Source organism: Uloborus diversus, chromosome 9, assembly GCF_026930045.1.
Source record: "Uloborus diversus isolate 005 chromosome 9, Udiv.v.3.1, whole genome shotgun sequence".
Classification (NCBI taxonomy): Eukaryota; Metazoa; Arthropoda; class Arachnida; order Araneae; family Uloboridae; genus Uloborus; species Uloborus diversus.
This window is the reverse complement of record NC_072739.1, coordinates 37,440,153-37,454,376: the sequence shown is the minus strand read 5'-3', so window position 1 is coordinate 37,454,376 and position 14,224 is coordinate 37,440,153. Positions and strand designations below refer to the sequence as shown.

The 14,224-nt window shown below is 35.7% G+C and overlaps 1 protein-coding gene across 1 annotated transcript in view; it reads left to right on the top strand.

Annotated features, from left to right (window-relative positions):
• The window catches only part of LOC129229237 (laminin subunit alpha-like), a gene marked incomplete in the record, with an annotated part of 161,277 nt that overhangs the window by 1,343 nt on the left and 145,710 nt on the right, over positions 1-14,224 (top strand).

The window sequence follows — 14,224 nt, the reverse complement described above, 5'->3', positions numbered from 1 at the left end:
GTAGCCAATTACAACCTCCTCTCATTTTATGTGATGTAAAAAATGCACAAGTAAATTTTCAACTGTCTCATGAAATAATTCGATTAATTGTCAATTACACCATCCGCACATTTTATGTGATGCAAAAACTACACAAGTAAATTTACAAACGCCTCATAAAATAATTCTTTCAACCGTAAATTAGCACCCCCTCCCATTTTTTCTGATGTAAAAACTACAAAAGTAAATTTACAACTATCTCATTAAAAATTTCGTTTAATTTTCAATTACACTCTCCTTCCATTTGCTCCAATAAACAATCAATAAAAAGAATACATAAATATGTATGTATTTAGTATGGTTCTTTTATACTAAATTAATCAACAAGCAAACTACTTTTTTTTTAGTCTGATAAGGAATATAATGTGTCAATAATAGCTAATATTTTTCATTTATTACTCATCCGGACGCAGGGGCGTGCACAGAAATTTTGGGGCCCGCTACAAACGACTTTTACGGGCCCCCTCCATATTGTTTACCCCTACGTTCCTACATTTTCACCATTCATTTTATAAATCTCGGGACCCCTGCAGGCTCGGGCACAGACCAATAGGTGTCCCTTCTCCCCTTCCCCTCCCACCCCCTGTGCACGCCCCTGACTGGAAATAAATTGCATATTTTACGTTCAATTAAAATAAATAAATAAATGATGGTAGATAACCTTAATCAATTGATCAAAATGGTTTCTGATTACAATCTTGACTTCAGAGTTGCATTGAAATGTCATTCTGTTACTGACAATTTTAACTTGAAAACCTTTAGTGAAAAATCCAATTTGTAATGTTAACAATTTTTTTTTTTTTTTAGCACAATTGCCTTTTGAAATTGAGAAAAAAAACCCAAAAATAATTTTATTTCCACGTGTTCTTTGTATTGTTAGTCAAAATTAAAATACACTTTTTCAAAAAAAAAAAAGCACAATCTTTAAACCTTGCTCAATGCTCAGCGCGTTCACAAAACATCCAGTGAATGACATATGTAAGTTTCTAACGTGCTAAAAAATATACAAAGTAATTCGTTTCTAGATTACCTTTACGGTAAAACGACCGATATCTATTTAAAATAACAGTAGAATCTATCGGGAATGTCAATAGTATGGTCTAAAAATAATGTTTATTGAAAAAATGTTTAAAAAATTTAATAAGGAGCCACAAAATTTGCAGATGATTGCTTAAAATGGCCTTAGCTTCTAACAAAAGAGGTCTGAGCCCAGCAGTTTTTGGAACCTAATTTCATACCTGAATAGCCTCAATTCCATTGAATGTGTAAGGATTCACTTGAAATGGAAAACAAGTAAAGGGGTAGAATCCACGTGAACTCCCATGATATTTCAGCTTTGAATTACACGTGTTTCAGGATTACTAGGAGCAATTTCTCAATGTAAAGGACACGAGATTTATTGGATGGAGGAATATCCAGCAAGAGTTATATCTCCTTATTACTCCGAAACACGAGTATGCAGTTATTTGCAAATGTTGCTCTAAAAGTGCAAAAAAAAAAAAAATGTTAATAAACATATCTATAGCCATTTTTACTTTCTTCTATATCTAATATATATAAAAGAAAGTATTGGATTCGTAAAAATTTTCGAATTTCGAATTTTGACGGATTCGAACGTTTTGAGGTGTGCTGAGTCAATTTCGACCATTTTTGGAAAGAGTCTGTGTGTGTATGTGTGTGTCACGTATGTGTGTGACCAGTTTTTTGTGGCCGCTCTACAGCAAAAACTACCGCATGAAATCGAAAGAAATTTGGTACACATATGTGCCCGTATGTGAACTTGTGCCCATTGGTTTTTAGCGCGAATTCCTCCAAGGGGAGTGGAGCTATCCGACGTTTTTTGAGTTGTGCTTGCCTGCTATTCCCCAGGAAGTAACTGGCGGAATCAGACAAAATTTGGTCCAGATGTTGACCATAACAGGTACAGGTGCTGATTCAATTTTGGTGTCAATAGCTCAAACGGTGGTTGAGCTATAGAACGTTTTTCGTCGTCAATTGTGACTGCTGTATCTCAATAAATAACTAACGGAATCAAACAGAAATGTATCGACAAGTAGCCCTTAGAAGGTATGAGAGCTGATTCTGTTTTGGTGCCAATGGCTGAAAAGGGGGTGGCGCAATCGAACGTTCTTTGTTTTCCATTGTGAGTGCCATATCTCAAGAAGTAATGCTACGTTCTGGATGAAAATTGGAATAAATATCAATCCATATGTAAAAAGGTGTTGGTTCAATTTTGGTGCCAATCCGCTCCATGGGGGGCTGATTTTTTTTTTTTTTTTTTTGTGAATAAAAATAGCTTCATAATTGCAACAATAAGAATCTTTACTAATAATAAAGCTCAAAGTCTCTCTATCTGGATGTCTGGATATCTGTAGGATGTTTGTGACGCGCATAGCGCCTTCGGCCGATTTTCGTGAAATTTGACACAAAGTTAGTTTGTAGCATGGAAGTGTGCACCTCGGAGCGATTTTTCGAAAATTCGATTTTGTTCTTTTTCTATTTCAATTTTAAGAACACTTTCCGGAGCAAAATTATCATAAGATGGACGAGTAAATTACGAAATTATCATGACGTGGAATGGGAGAGCGAATGAACATGGCCAATTGGCGAGAAATTCGTCATCCATTATTTGTAAATATACAGGCGAATCGAATGACTTTTTAATTTTCAACTACGGGAAAAGCCGTGCGGGTACCACAAGTAAGAAATATAAATCGTTATAAACTGTCGTCTGCGTAATTCGCGTAATTTTAATTGTTGGAAAATGACAAGAAAATCGTGATGATTTAAACTTTTTAACTGTTGCCATCTTGTGTTTTTTAACAAATAAATGTTTGTAATTATTTTAAGCAAGGCTTTTAAAATAATTTTCAATTTTCATTCTTTGCTTTGCTTTTGAGATAAACCGGGAATTCGGAACTCCAGCGCTCGAATACGCTACCTTGCGGTGATTTATAAAACTGCGAATGCAACTAAAACTTTGCCACGTTGCGTTCCATGTGTGTCTGTTGACGTAAACACAGGCAGTTTGTTCTGAGTATTTATTAACGCAATCGATGTGTCTTAGTTTGCTTTCAACTACAAAAATTAATTCGTCCCTTAGTAGTATTCTCGAGCTTCTCAAAATAATGTTAGTTTTCATTATTTCCTTAATAATAGGTGAAAGCGAAAATTCTGGATTAACAAACTTGGATAACGTTCTACAAGGTAAAAAATTTTATTGTTTTGTATGAATTTTTAAGAATATGGGAGTTTTTTTAATCTTAAATTAATTAAACTTACCATATTTTACAGCAGCATTTAGTTGGAATGGACAGTATGCAAAATATTTTCTTGAATATATTATCGTAGAACAAAATGAATAACCGAGAAAGAATTTACTTTATTCCTTTTATTCTCAGCTGAAAGGTATCGCCAAATTTGTTTAGGGTTATAATTTTGGCATTGTGCGAGCAAAGTGGCCTTGGCGAGATTTCGCGTTTTTAGTTAAACCATTTTCAATTTTTATCATGAGTGGAATAAAATGGTAGTAAGATTACAGAATTCGATAAGTAAAAAGAAATAATTGTCAATCAACTGAAAAGAAAACTACCACCATATATCCGTGAGAATTTTGTTGATGATTTGCATAACATGGCACAATTAAATCGTAACTCAGAAATTAGAAAAATCGAAACAGAAAATTTTTAAATTAACCGATTCGGGAATTCAAGAGAAATAACTCAGCTACAAATGGAAAACAAGCGCTAGCCAAAGCAAGCAAAGAAGTATCATCTTCTTTTGGTAATAATTTGTAATGTCATATTAAATTTTCTAGCATTAATTGTTATTCTTGTCAGGCCACAATTATTATTTAGTTTTATCAAGAATTGATAAATATCGAATTCAACATCGTGAAAATGGCTGCTTAGAACTACGAACTACGTACTTTGCATTAATGTTTGACATTTAGTAATGCTTCTTGAATTCTCATTTCTTTCTACGTGGGTCAGAATATCAACAAGACTTTGAAAATTAATTTAAAAAGAATAAAGCGAAACAATCATACGTACGAACAAAAATCACAACACTTTTAGCATTTTCTTCGTTACCATGTGCGTTTGTTTTAGTTTTCAATTCCGCCATTAGACTGACTTCAGTGACCCCTATAGTTCGTTGGAGTTGCGAATTGGGATGGTCGTTAAGTTTTGGCGTGTGTAATTTTGTTTTTGCTGGGAATATTGCTACCTCGTCAAGCATGGGGAGGGATCATAATTACACGAAAGATATAGAAGAAAGTTTCGTGATGGCCACAACATACTAGATATTTTCAGCATAGTATAAATGTATTGTTTTATTTGTAAATGTCTACAACTTTCGCTGTGTGTACAATGTACATGCAATCAAAGAGTTTTGTTGAAAGAGAATGTTTATCAAGTCTGGAATGTTTGGTGAGAAAACCGAATACTGAATAAGGCATGAGGCACCAATTCGAAGAGAAAACTGGAAAGATTGTGAGGAACTACTTCGTTATACGAGGAAAATGGAGAGCTGCGAAATCAAAATCCAAAAAATAATTTTTCTTGACGTTTGCCTAGCCCATGCAAAGGATGGGATGCTCGCGCTTTCGATGTGGGATAGGCAATGCAATGCATTTATAAACGGAAAATCACAATTTCTTGACTTACGCTAGTCTGGTTCTGAAGTACAGATCTGCCCCACCGAACCCCAAATGAATCACTATACTACCCAGAATAAAAACTTACTGCAGTCATACAAACAGTTATATGGTGAGCTCTTTATTATTCTACATTCAACTTGCTTTCATAGAACATGTTTCTTTTAACTTGTTTCCTTTATGTTCAAGCAAAAGTATTTTAATTTCTTTCTCTGATTCTAAGACGCAAACTCAGCTCTTTGTACTGGATTCAGATTTCCATCGACTGCGACGGCTACGAGATACGTTACTATCATTCCAGTGAGCATGGTTTTACACCTGCTCCGTTTCATGTCACAATACAATCAACAATTTATGGCCCTCTTAGGTGAAGGCTTATTTCTAATGATCGAATCAATGACAGTCAGTCTGCAAGCGATCGGCAAAACAAGAGTGAAGTAAAAAGTCTGAACTTTGGAATAATTACAATTCACTGTCAGAAATCAGTTTTGTAAATTGTGGTCGTAAAAAGTTGTTCTTTTTTTTTTTTCTGGCTCTACCAAACTTTTACAACCGATCCTGCAAAATATTGAACACGTAGAGAGTTTATTCATTTATCTTATACTACGTAACTTCAACTTATTTTAATTATACGCTAGAGTCCCGAAATTCCGGCCTGAAGTGAACCGAAAAGTGGGCGAGTTTCTGAAAATGCTGGGTTATTGAGAATCCTCGAACAATGGGTTTTTCGTCCTGCCAAAAGATACAGTCGAGTTTTCTGGATTCGGCAGTGTCACCGAGTGCCAAGTTTTCGCGACGCTACACTTGTTTGACGCCTACACTTGTTTGCAAGGTTTCTTGACACTGACGTTATGACTTTGTTACCTACTTGGCGAATAAGAGGGGATCACCAACTGTCTGTGAGCTCTTTATTAGCTCGCTGACGCTGTGTGAACAAGGGCGTATCCAGCTCAAAATGAAGAGGGGCCGTTCCGTCATTTCTGCAATTAGGGGATCCCCTCCCCCTGTTGCCCAAATTGATCCCCTCCCCCAGCCCCCGTTAAACCCCATTCCGATTGAATTCAGTTTATATGTAGTCACGAATTTTATTTGTAACCAGGATCATGTGTCACTATATGTTTTTGTCATGTACTTATGTTTTTGTTTTCTAATTAAATAAACACGTACGTCGTTCCGGGTAATCCAAGCCGAGAAGATCTTGCAATCATTCGGACCCTGAAGGATGGCGCTTACTCCCACTTTCGGAAACAATTTACTTATGCATACGTACATGTAACTTGTTGTTTTTCCCTATAAAATACTTCCCCAGAACAAATCTTTTGTGCTCCCCCTCTCACCCAGAAAAGTTTGAAATGATAGTTCTGGGAAGGTACTTTTTGAAATTAAAATGTTTTCATGGTGCATGATTGGGGGTCGTGTGTTTTTGCAGTTGGGAGTTTGTGGGAAAGGGAAGTGTTTTTGCTACCGTAGTACCTGGAGTTACCACCATAGCTCAAATGCGAGGGTAACCCAACTAAACACCCCGTGCTACCGTAGTACTTGGAGTTACTATCATAGCTCAGATACGAAGGTAACAGAACTTAACACCTCTAACTTTCCCTTTTCAATAAGCTCCTAACGAAATATTCACTTTCAAAATCAGGCGCAAAGTTACTAGAACAGAGCTCATCGGCAAGTCTCGAAATTGGCAAAACCGTCAATTAATCAATTTTTTGAAATTTCTCTGACGTCTTCAAAAATTATCTTTTGGTTTTATTTTAAACTAGTGGTATTGTCCGTTTTTCACAAGAAGGCACTTGACTCCTCCCTCGTCACGTGGTATCCGATGTTTCTATTTTGCTGTTTTTGGCAGAAGGTATATTCGGATTATAGCATTTTGTTGTAAAAGCAGCGTTTTTTAAAATGTAAGAATAACTAAGATGACAACAGAAAAATGAAGCAAGTGATGTAAAAGAAGTTAAGACTCTTTTGCACATTAAAATGTACGCCCAAGTTAAGGTTGTCTGGTTGTCTCCTTTAGAAGCGCGTGGATTGCGTACCGATCACCCCCGCGTAAAATGGAACTCTGCCACCGCCATCTTTACCTGTCAAGAAGGCAGTGACTCTGCATTCGAGAAGGTGTGGCGAAGTGCCTTCTCCTGAAAACGGACAATACCCTCACGGCTTTGCCCGTTGTTGAAAATTGAAACATCATTTGGTTCGCCTGTATATTTACAAATAATAGATGTCTTTGCATCAATATTTTTTGTAAACGAATGGAAATAGACCAACCAAAATGTATATAATTGATGCTCGCATTGCTGATAAACGTTAAAATTAGACTGTAGCTGATATTTTGAATCTACAAATTATAAAACTTTAATTTTTGAAACGAATTAGTTTTAAATGAAAATCAAACACACACCACACATACGCGTTCCAAACATACCAAATTTCTTTTGTACTGTTAAGTTTACACTTCTAGTACGGTGCAAATTGCCCAAAAAATGGCCTAACCTCAACATCCAAAGTAAAAGTTTCCCTCCAACTCCAAATTGTTCTATACAGTCCACATATTGTTTGGTAAAAAGTTACACCATTTTCAGCGTCGGGTTTTGGGGGGAGGGGACGAAGAAGTTGGTAAATTAGTAGTTTTTATCAGTTTGTCGGAAATATTTAGAAAACTATGGCATTTAGCGCGAAAAGTGCTATATACAAAGTAATCTACACTAAATTACGAACAAAATGGTCCTAAGCATTATTTTTTTAAGTGAATGGTTCCAAAGATACAGAGAATGTAAAAGTAGAAAATATTTGGATTTTTTTAGATTTTTCGGAAAAAAATATTCTTTATCACCAAGGAAACTAATTTTTTGTATGAATTGTGTTTCGGAAAAGCCAATTGCGATTTTAGGGGCCGGTGGTACGTTTGTGATATACCCTTGAAAGAACTAGAACCTCACCACCTACTCAAAGGGCTCTACTTATAAGGGAAAAAGAGGTTTTCACGGGCCACACAAGACTATATAAATTTGCGGCACGGAGAAACTCGAACTTCTCTGGACAATGCCACATTAAAAATGAATATATTTCCAACATACATAATTTCAAAATATAAAAATATCACCTGCATAACAATGATTTATAATTATATTGTTTTTAATGATAACATTTTTATAAGTGCAGCTTTTGAAGTTTTTCTTCAGAAATACATATTTGCCTGCATATTGCAAGCATATTTTATTAAACTTTTTGAAGTTAGTAACCTAAGTTAAATAGTAATAATTAATAAAAATGTAGGTCGTTAAATCTGACATATTGATGCAAAGTATTCATCAGTATTCAGTCCTCTTCAAACATAACACTGTCCTCTTCTAGATCTTCGTCTATGATATTAGTGTCCCTGTTATTACATCCTAGGTCTGAGCAATTACTGCACATGCTTGAGCTGCTTAGACCACTATTTCTGCACTTGCAGTTATGGACACATTCGTCTTTGCAAATGCACTTTATGAGTGAAAGTTGTTCCTGGGGAGCGACAGAACAGATTGTTGTAATTGGTCTCAGGTATTCGCAAATCTTCTTCCACCCCCACAGCAGCGATACTTTTTCTCATTCAGCCACTGCTGGACCTGGCGGTAGGTTCTATATGAATGCTGCCTGGAAGCTGCTTAAGTGGGGGGTAGAGCAGCCAACTTGAACAATGAATGTATGGGCTGCTTTGCAATAGCCTGCAAGTAAGACTGGTAGCGAAAGTTATCTAGATCTTCAGTATTGGTGGCTCCAAACATCGCAAGAAGGAAATGTTTTCCTGCGGCAGCCACCGTACTAGGGTCAGCTTTGAGTTCGTTAAAGACAAGAAGCTTCGTAGGAAGTGCTTTGTTGACTTCCACTTTCCTACATGGTAAAAATTTTCCCTTTTTGTAGATAGGTGATGCAGTGTCACATTCTGTGAAGGCGTATATTGCTATGAGTACACTTTTCATATCTCCAATGCCTCGCTCAATGTCAGAAATAGTTTACATCCTTTTTCTACTGATTGCCTTTCTTTGGTACAACCATTTTCAATTTGTTTTCTGATTGGGTGTGAACAGTCAACAAGACTAGTAAGTCCGTGTCATCACCAATCCCACAAGCTTCAACTCCATTCTTAGTTTTATCAATCGATGTTAACACTATTAATAAGTCAGTGTCATCCGTTGCTTGATGAACTGTGCCATCATCTCTTTGCAAGTGCATTGTAAGTAAAGAAATAAGGCCCATTTTATTCTTAGCGTTAGCTAAAATACACTTTGATTGAAAGTTACATCAATTAAGTCTTCAACTTTCACTTCAATGTTAGTGATAGAACGTGATCTGCGTCACTTCTTCATCTTTTGTGGTTCCTTGCTCGTATCTATCAAAAACAACAGTTGCTGGCCCATAATGAGCAAAAATGTAATCTATGTCCATTGCTTTCAAATCTTTCTGAAAGTAGTTGGTTGTCGCCAGACAACACAATGAAGAAGGTGACCACCATCAATGATGTAAGACACTTTCTCAAAATCTGGGGTGAGTGATGATTCATTTGAATCCGGAACCAAAAGAGACACCAATGAAGATTTGCTTCCCTTCCACATCAAGTCACATTTGTCGAAGAAGGATGGAGGATCTGCACATAATTCAAATTGAAATATTTCTTGCAGTCTCTCATTACGTCTTACAATGCACATCATCCGTTGTAAGAGTGTGTTAGGGTTCACCCAAACAGTGGTGTTGTTAATTATCATAGACTTGGTAATAAAGACTAGAGACTGAAAAGCTAACTTTCTTTTCACACTGAATGTTTTGTTCTCAATCTCTTTTAAAGCTAGTAGTCCAACATCAAGTGCTTTATCACAGTTCACGTTTTCATCTGCTACAACTCCAGTTGGTAAGGAAGAGAGTTCCGGTGTTTTTGAAAACGGATTGTGTTCCTCAAGCCAAGAAATAAAAGTTTGCTAGTCCTTCCAATTTTTTTTTCTATCTTTGCTTCTCGTAGCTCCATGTGCTGCTCTGAAGAGACGCTACGCACAATTGCTTCACACACGCGAGAACAAGCCGGCATGGAGTTAATCTAAGTTGCAAAAGTTGTCGCTGTAATTATTTTACCTCCGGTCAATTCACCAATACTACTCATGGATCTCATCAAAACCTGCTCAGTGGTCATGTCACTCCACACCAAAATTTTAATGTAAAGTCATACAATGTAATTTACTCGAGACAAAATTAATAAAATCGAACAACTGTTCGTCAAATCATTCTGTACTACTGGCACTGTAGTATGGTGTGCAATGTACATTTTTGCATATTGAGCGTGCCTTTTTTTTAATTTTATTGAAATATTTTTAAAATTTTTGCTTCAGTTGAGTCGTGATCTTACATCATGTCTTTTTCTTTTCAATTTCTTTAAAAGAAATTAAAAAAAAAACACATTTTTGCCTGATAAAAAACCTAATTTTAAACCTCAAAATTTACCCAGAAAGTATTATGTATATCTCAAAGAACTCCATTCCAAAATTTTCCTCCTAAACTTAGGGGTCAAACCTTTAAGTTACCCTGGATATGACTGACAGACCAGCGTCGCGCTTGTGGTTAACTGGTTCTCGTTCCCAGTATTTCTGCGTTTCTAACCTCATGTGGTGCCTCTTAGGTTCTTTTAGATCACAATACGATTGTACGATATTACTATATTTAATAAAATTGTTTTTTTTTTTTTTTCTGTTTACGTAGTAGTTTAAATTTTATTTTTCCAAAAAATCTTTAAAATGCCAAAATTTTCTACTTTTACACCCGCCGTAACTCTGGAATAGTTCAATCAACAAAATAATGCTTAGAACCATTTTGTCCGTAATTTTGTGTAGATTATTTTGTATATTGCACTTTTTGCGCTAAACGCCATAGTTCTCTAAATATTTCCGAAAAACTGATAAAAACGACTAATTTACCAACTCCTTTCCCCTCCTCCTCCCCCAATAACCCGACGCTGAAAACGGTGTAACTTTTTACCAAACAATATGTAGACAGTATACAACAATTTGGAGCTGGCGGAAAACTTTTACTTTGGATGTTGAGGTTTGGGTCTAATTGCACTGTACTATTCTGTCGGCAGTCCCATGACTACTTTTTTTCTTTTTAAGTTGCCTGTTGTCTCTTTTTTATCAGGCGTATGTGTTATGTGTGCTGTATCATTCGATAAAATTTGAAATTTCATTCGGTAAGTTGAGAATTTCTCCCCTCCCAAAAATTTAAGTTCGGGGTACCGCTGCCCCCCCCCCCCCCTCTCTTTCTCTCAGGACCGACATTTTGATTTTATCCAAATGGACGGGGGGCAAATGAAAGGTGAATACTACATGCAAATTCTATCGAAAAACAAAAAAAAGGAAGCCACTCTAAATTACATGCATAAACATCAAATTTCCCAACTCCCCCCCCCCCCCCCAAACAAAAAGACGAGCCCGTTCTTTCTCCATTCCGAAGTACAACCACCGAAACCGACTGTTTTTTTGCTCCATACGTCCCTGTTAGGAATCATTACGTAATGATTCTACTCTCGATTCGATCGCATGAATTGTCGCCTTCCGCTGGTATTCGAAACAGTCCTTCACTTCCGGTTGAACACTTCCTGCTGGTAGGAACGCCTCTTGAGTTGTTTTTAAGCAGACCAACCCTTAATTTTAAAGAAAGCACGGTACTAAAAATCAGGGCTGCGGAATCGGACTGATTTAGAAGGGAAGGAGCCGGAGAGTTTAACAATCCAAGAGTCGGTGTCGATCGTTATCCCCCCCCCCCCTCCCAAGTCCACATCTCTGCCTGGGACTCAGAGCCGTTGTCGGACTAATTTTGGGTAAAGGAGTCGGAGTCGGGGCAGGCTCGTCGTATGGGGTTGACGCCCTTCCCCCTCCCTCTCGGGGTTTCTAAAAACATAATATAATTATGCGTTTTTCCTCGTATTTTAATGTTCTTTTCCTTTAATTGCATTGAATTCATCCCCCTCCCCCCATGGTGGAAAATTCTGAAATGACTGAGCCGGAGTCGATTCAATCATTTTCCCACCTACACCGCTGCCCTACTATCCATACTATTAAAATCTGTTCGAGTCCTTCTATCCGCGAACTTCTCGAGAATCGCTGTGAGTGTCAAGAGTCAAACTAGGTACCGACCGATTCGAAATTTCCAAAAGAAAAATAATAAGACCAACCTCGTAACTTTACGACTTTAATTAGCAGAGATATTAATTAAAACTCTAATTAACATTACATTATTCAGGAATTTTTATTTCTTTCCTGTTGCCATGTTACATATAGGTGACCAAATAAAATTCTAATAATTGTTTTAAAAGTGAATTTTTCGGCTGTGGTCCAAATCTTAAAACAACGTTTTCATTTAGAATTTTATTTCAAGTTAGTTTAATTTATCTTTTATTCTGATTTATAAATCCTAAAACTACTCTTTAAAGCAATTTTTTCGTTTCGAAATTTATGGTAAATTAGCTTCGTTTCCCTTTTATTTTAAGCAATGATGGAACTAATGTCATATACCCAACCCTTGGCGACTTTTTCCTCTTGGCGCTAAGAAAGCGTCGCCAAGAAAACGATGTATGACGACGTATGTCATACATCGTTCTTAGCGATGCTTTTTTAGAGCCAACAGAAAAAATTCAGACAAAAAAAAAACATGATTAAAGCACTTCAGAAGACAATATATATAAACAGAAAACATCCCCAAAATATAACTATTTCAGTCAAAAAAAAAAAAAAAAAAACGCTTAGTTATTCAAATTTTGATGTATGAAAAGTAAAAATGTCTCGACAAAACCATCCCAAACATAAACAATACAAAAATACCATACAACAAAAAAAGTACAGTTATTTTATTCTAAAAGTTAATTTTATCGATGCCAAGAATTATTCAAGCATATTCTGTAAACGTGCGTCCTTTAGGTACTGAATTTCTGAAAATAAGTTGACTCTACGACTTTATAAAAATATGAAGGTGTTATTTTATGTAAACTATAATAGATATTTTTAGTAGGTATTTTGAAAGCATTTTTGAATAGCAAATTAATGTATGTAAAATAAGTTTACATGCAGTAAATATAAAGTTAAAAACTACAAGAAACCCTCAAGATTTTGTAAAAACATAAAGAATTTCGGAAGTGAGAGGTTTTTTTTAATACTTATAAAACATACACTTAGGATTTAACAACAATAACTTACGTTTTTGTTGTTAAATCCTCACATTGTCAGAAACACAACATATGAAACAATGCACCTTACCGAGACACATCCCAAGTTGGATTTCACTCTTAATTAACGGTCACGTTTAAAGAAACTGGCATTTTCTAATATTTATTCATCAAAACACAACTACTGAATCTAAACCAACACAAAATAAGCTTTTTTATAAGATATCTTGCACGAAAAAACAGGAATCTATATAACGTGGACCGCTAACAAGTAAACAAGTTTCATCTAAGATTGCCTTCGGGTTGCCAAACACGGATTAGTTTAGCCAGGGAGGCCATGCTTAACTAGTATGTTGTGGCCATCACGAAACTTTCTTCTATATTTTTCTTTTTTTTTTCTTTTCTAATCCCTCCCCATGCTTGATGAGGAAGCAATATTCCCAACAAAAACAAAATTACACATGCAAAAACTATTGCAAAAGCAAAGAGCGAAAATTGAAAGTTATTTTAAAAGCCTTGCTTGAATTTATTACAATTATTTTATTTGTTAACAAACATAAGATGGCAACAGTAAAAATTTTTAAATCATTGAGATAATATTTCCGATCGTTTCCATTCAGAACTCCAGCGCTCGAATACGCTACCTTGCGGTGATTTACAAAACTGCAAATGAAACTAAAACATTTCCACGTTGCGTTCCACGTGTGTCTGTTGACGTAAACACAGGCAATTTGTTCCGAGTATTTATTAACGCAATCGATGTGTCTTAGTTTGCTTTCAGCTACAGAAATTAATTCGTCCCTTAGTAGTATTCTCGAGCTTCTCAAAATAATGTTAGTTTTCATTATTTCCTTAATAATTGGTGAAAGCGAAAATTCTGGATTAACAAACTTGGATAACGTTATACAAGGTAAAAATTTTTATTGTTTTGTATGAATTTGTAAGAATATGGGTTTTTTTTTTAATCTTAAATTAATTAAACTTAGCATATTTTACAGCAGCATTTAGTTGGAATGGACAGTATGCAAAATATTTTCTTGAATATATTATCGTAGAACAAAATGAATAACCGAGAAAGAATTTACTTTATTCCTTTTATTCTCAGCTGAAAGGTTTCGCCAAATTTGTTTAGGGTTATAGTTTTAGTATAGTGCGAGCAAAGTAGCCTTGGCGAGATTTCGCGTTTTTAGTTAAACCATTTTTAATTTTTATCATGAGTGGAATAAAATGGTAGTAAGATTACAGAATTCGATACGTGAAAAGAAATAATGGTCAATCAACTGAAAAGAAAACTACCACCATATATCCGTGAGAATTTTGTTGATGATTTGCATAACATGACA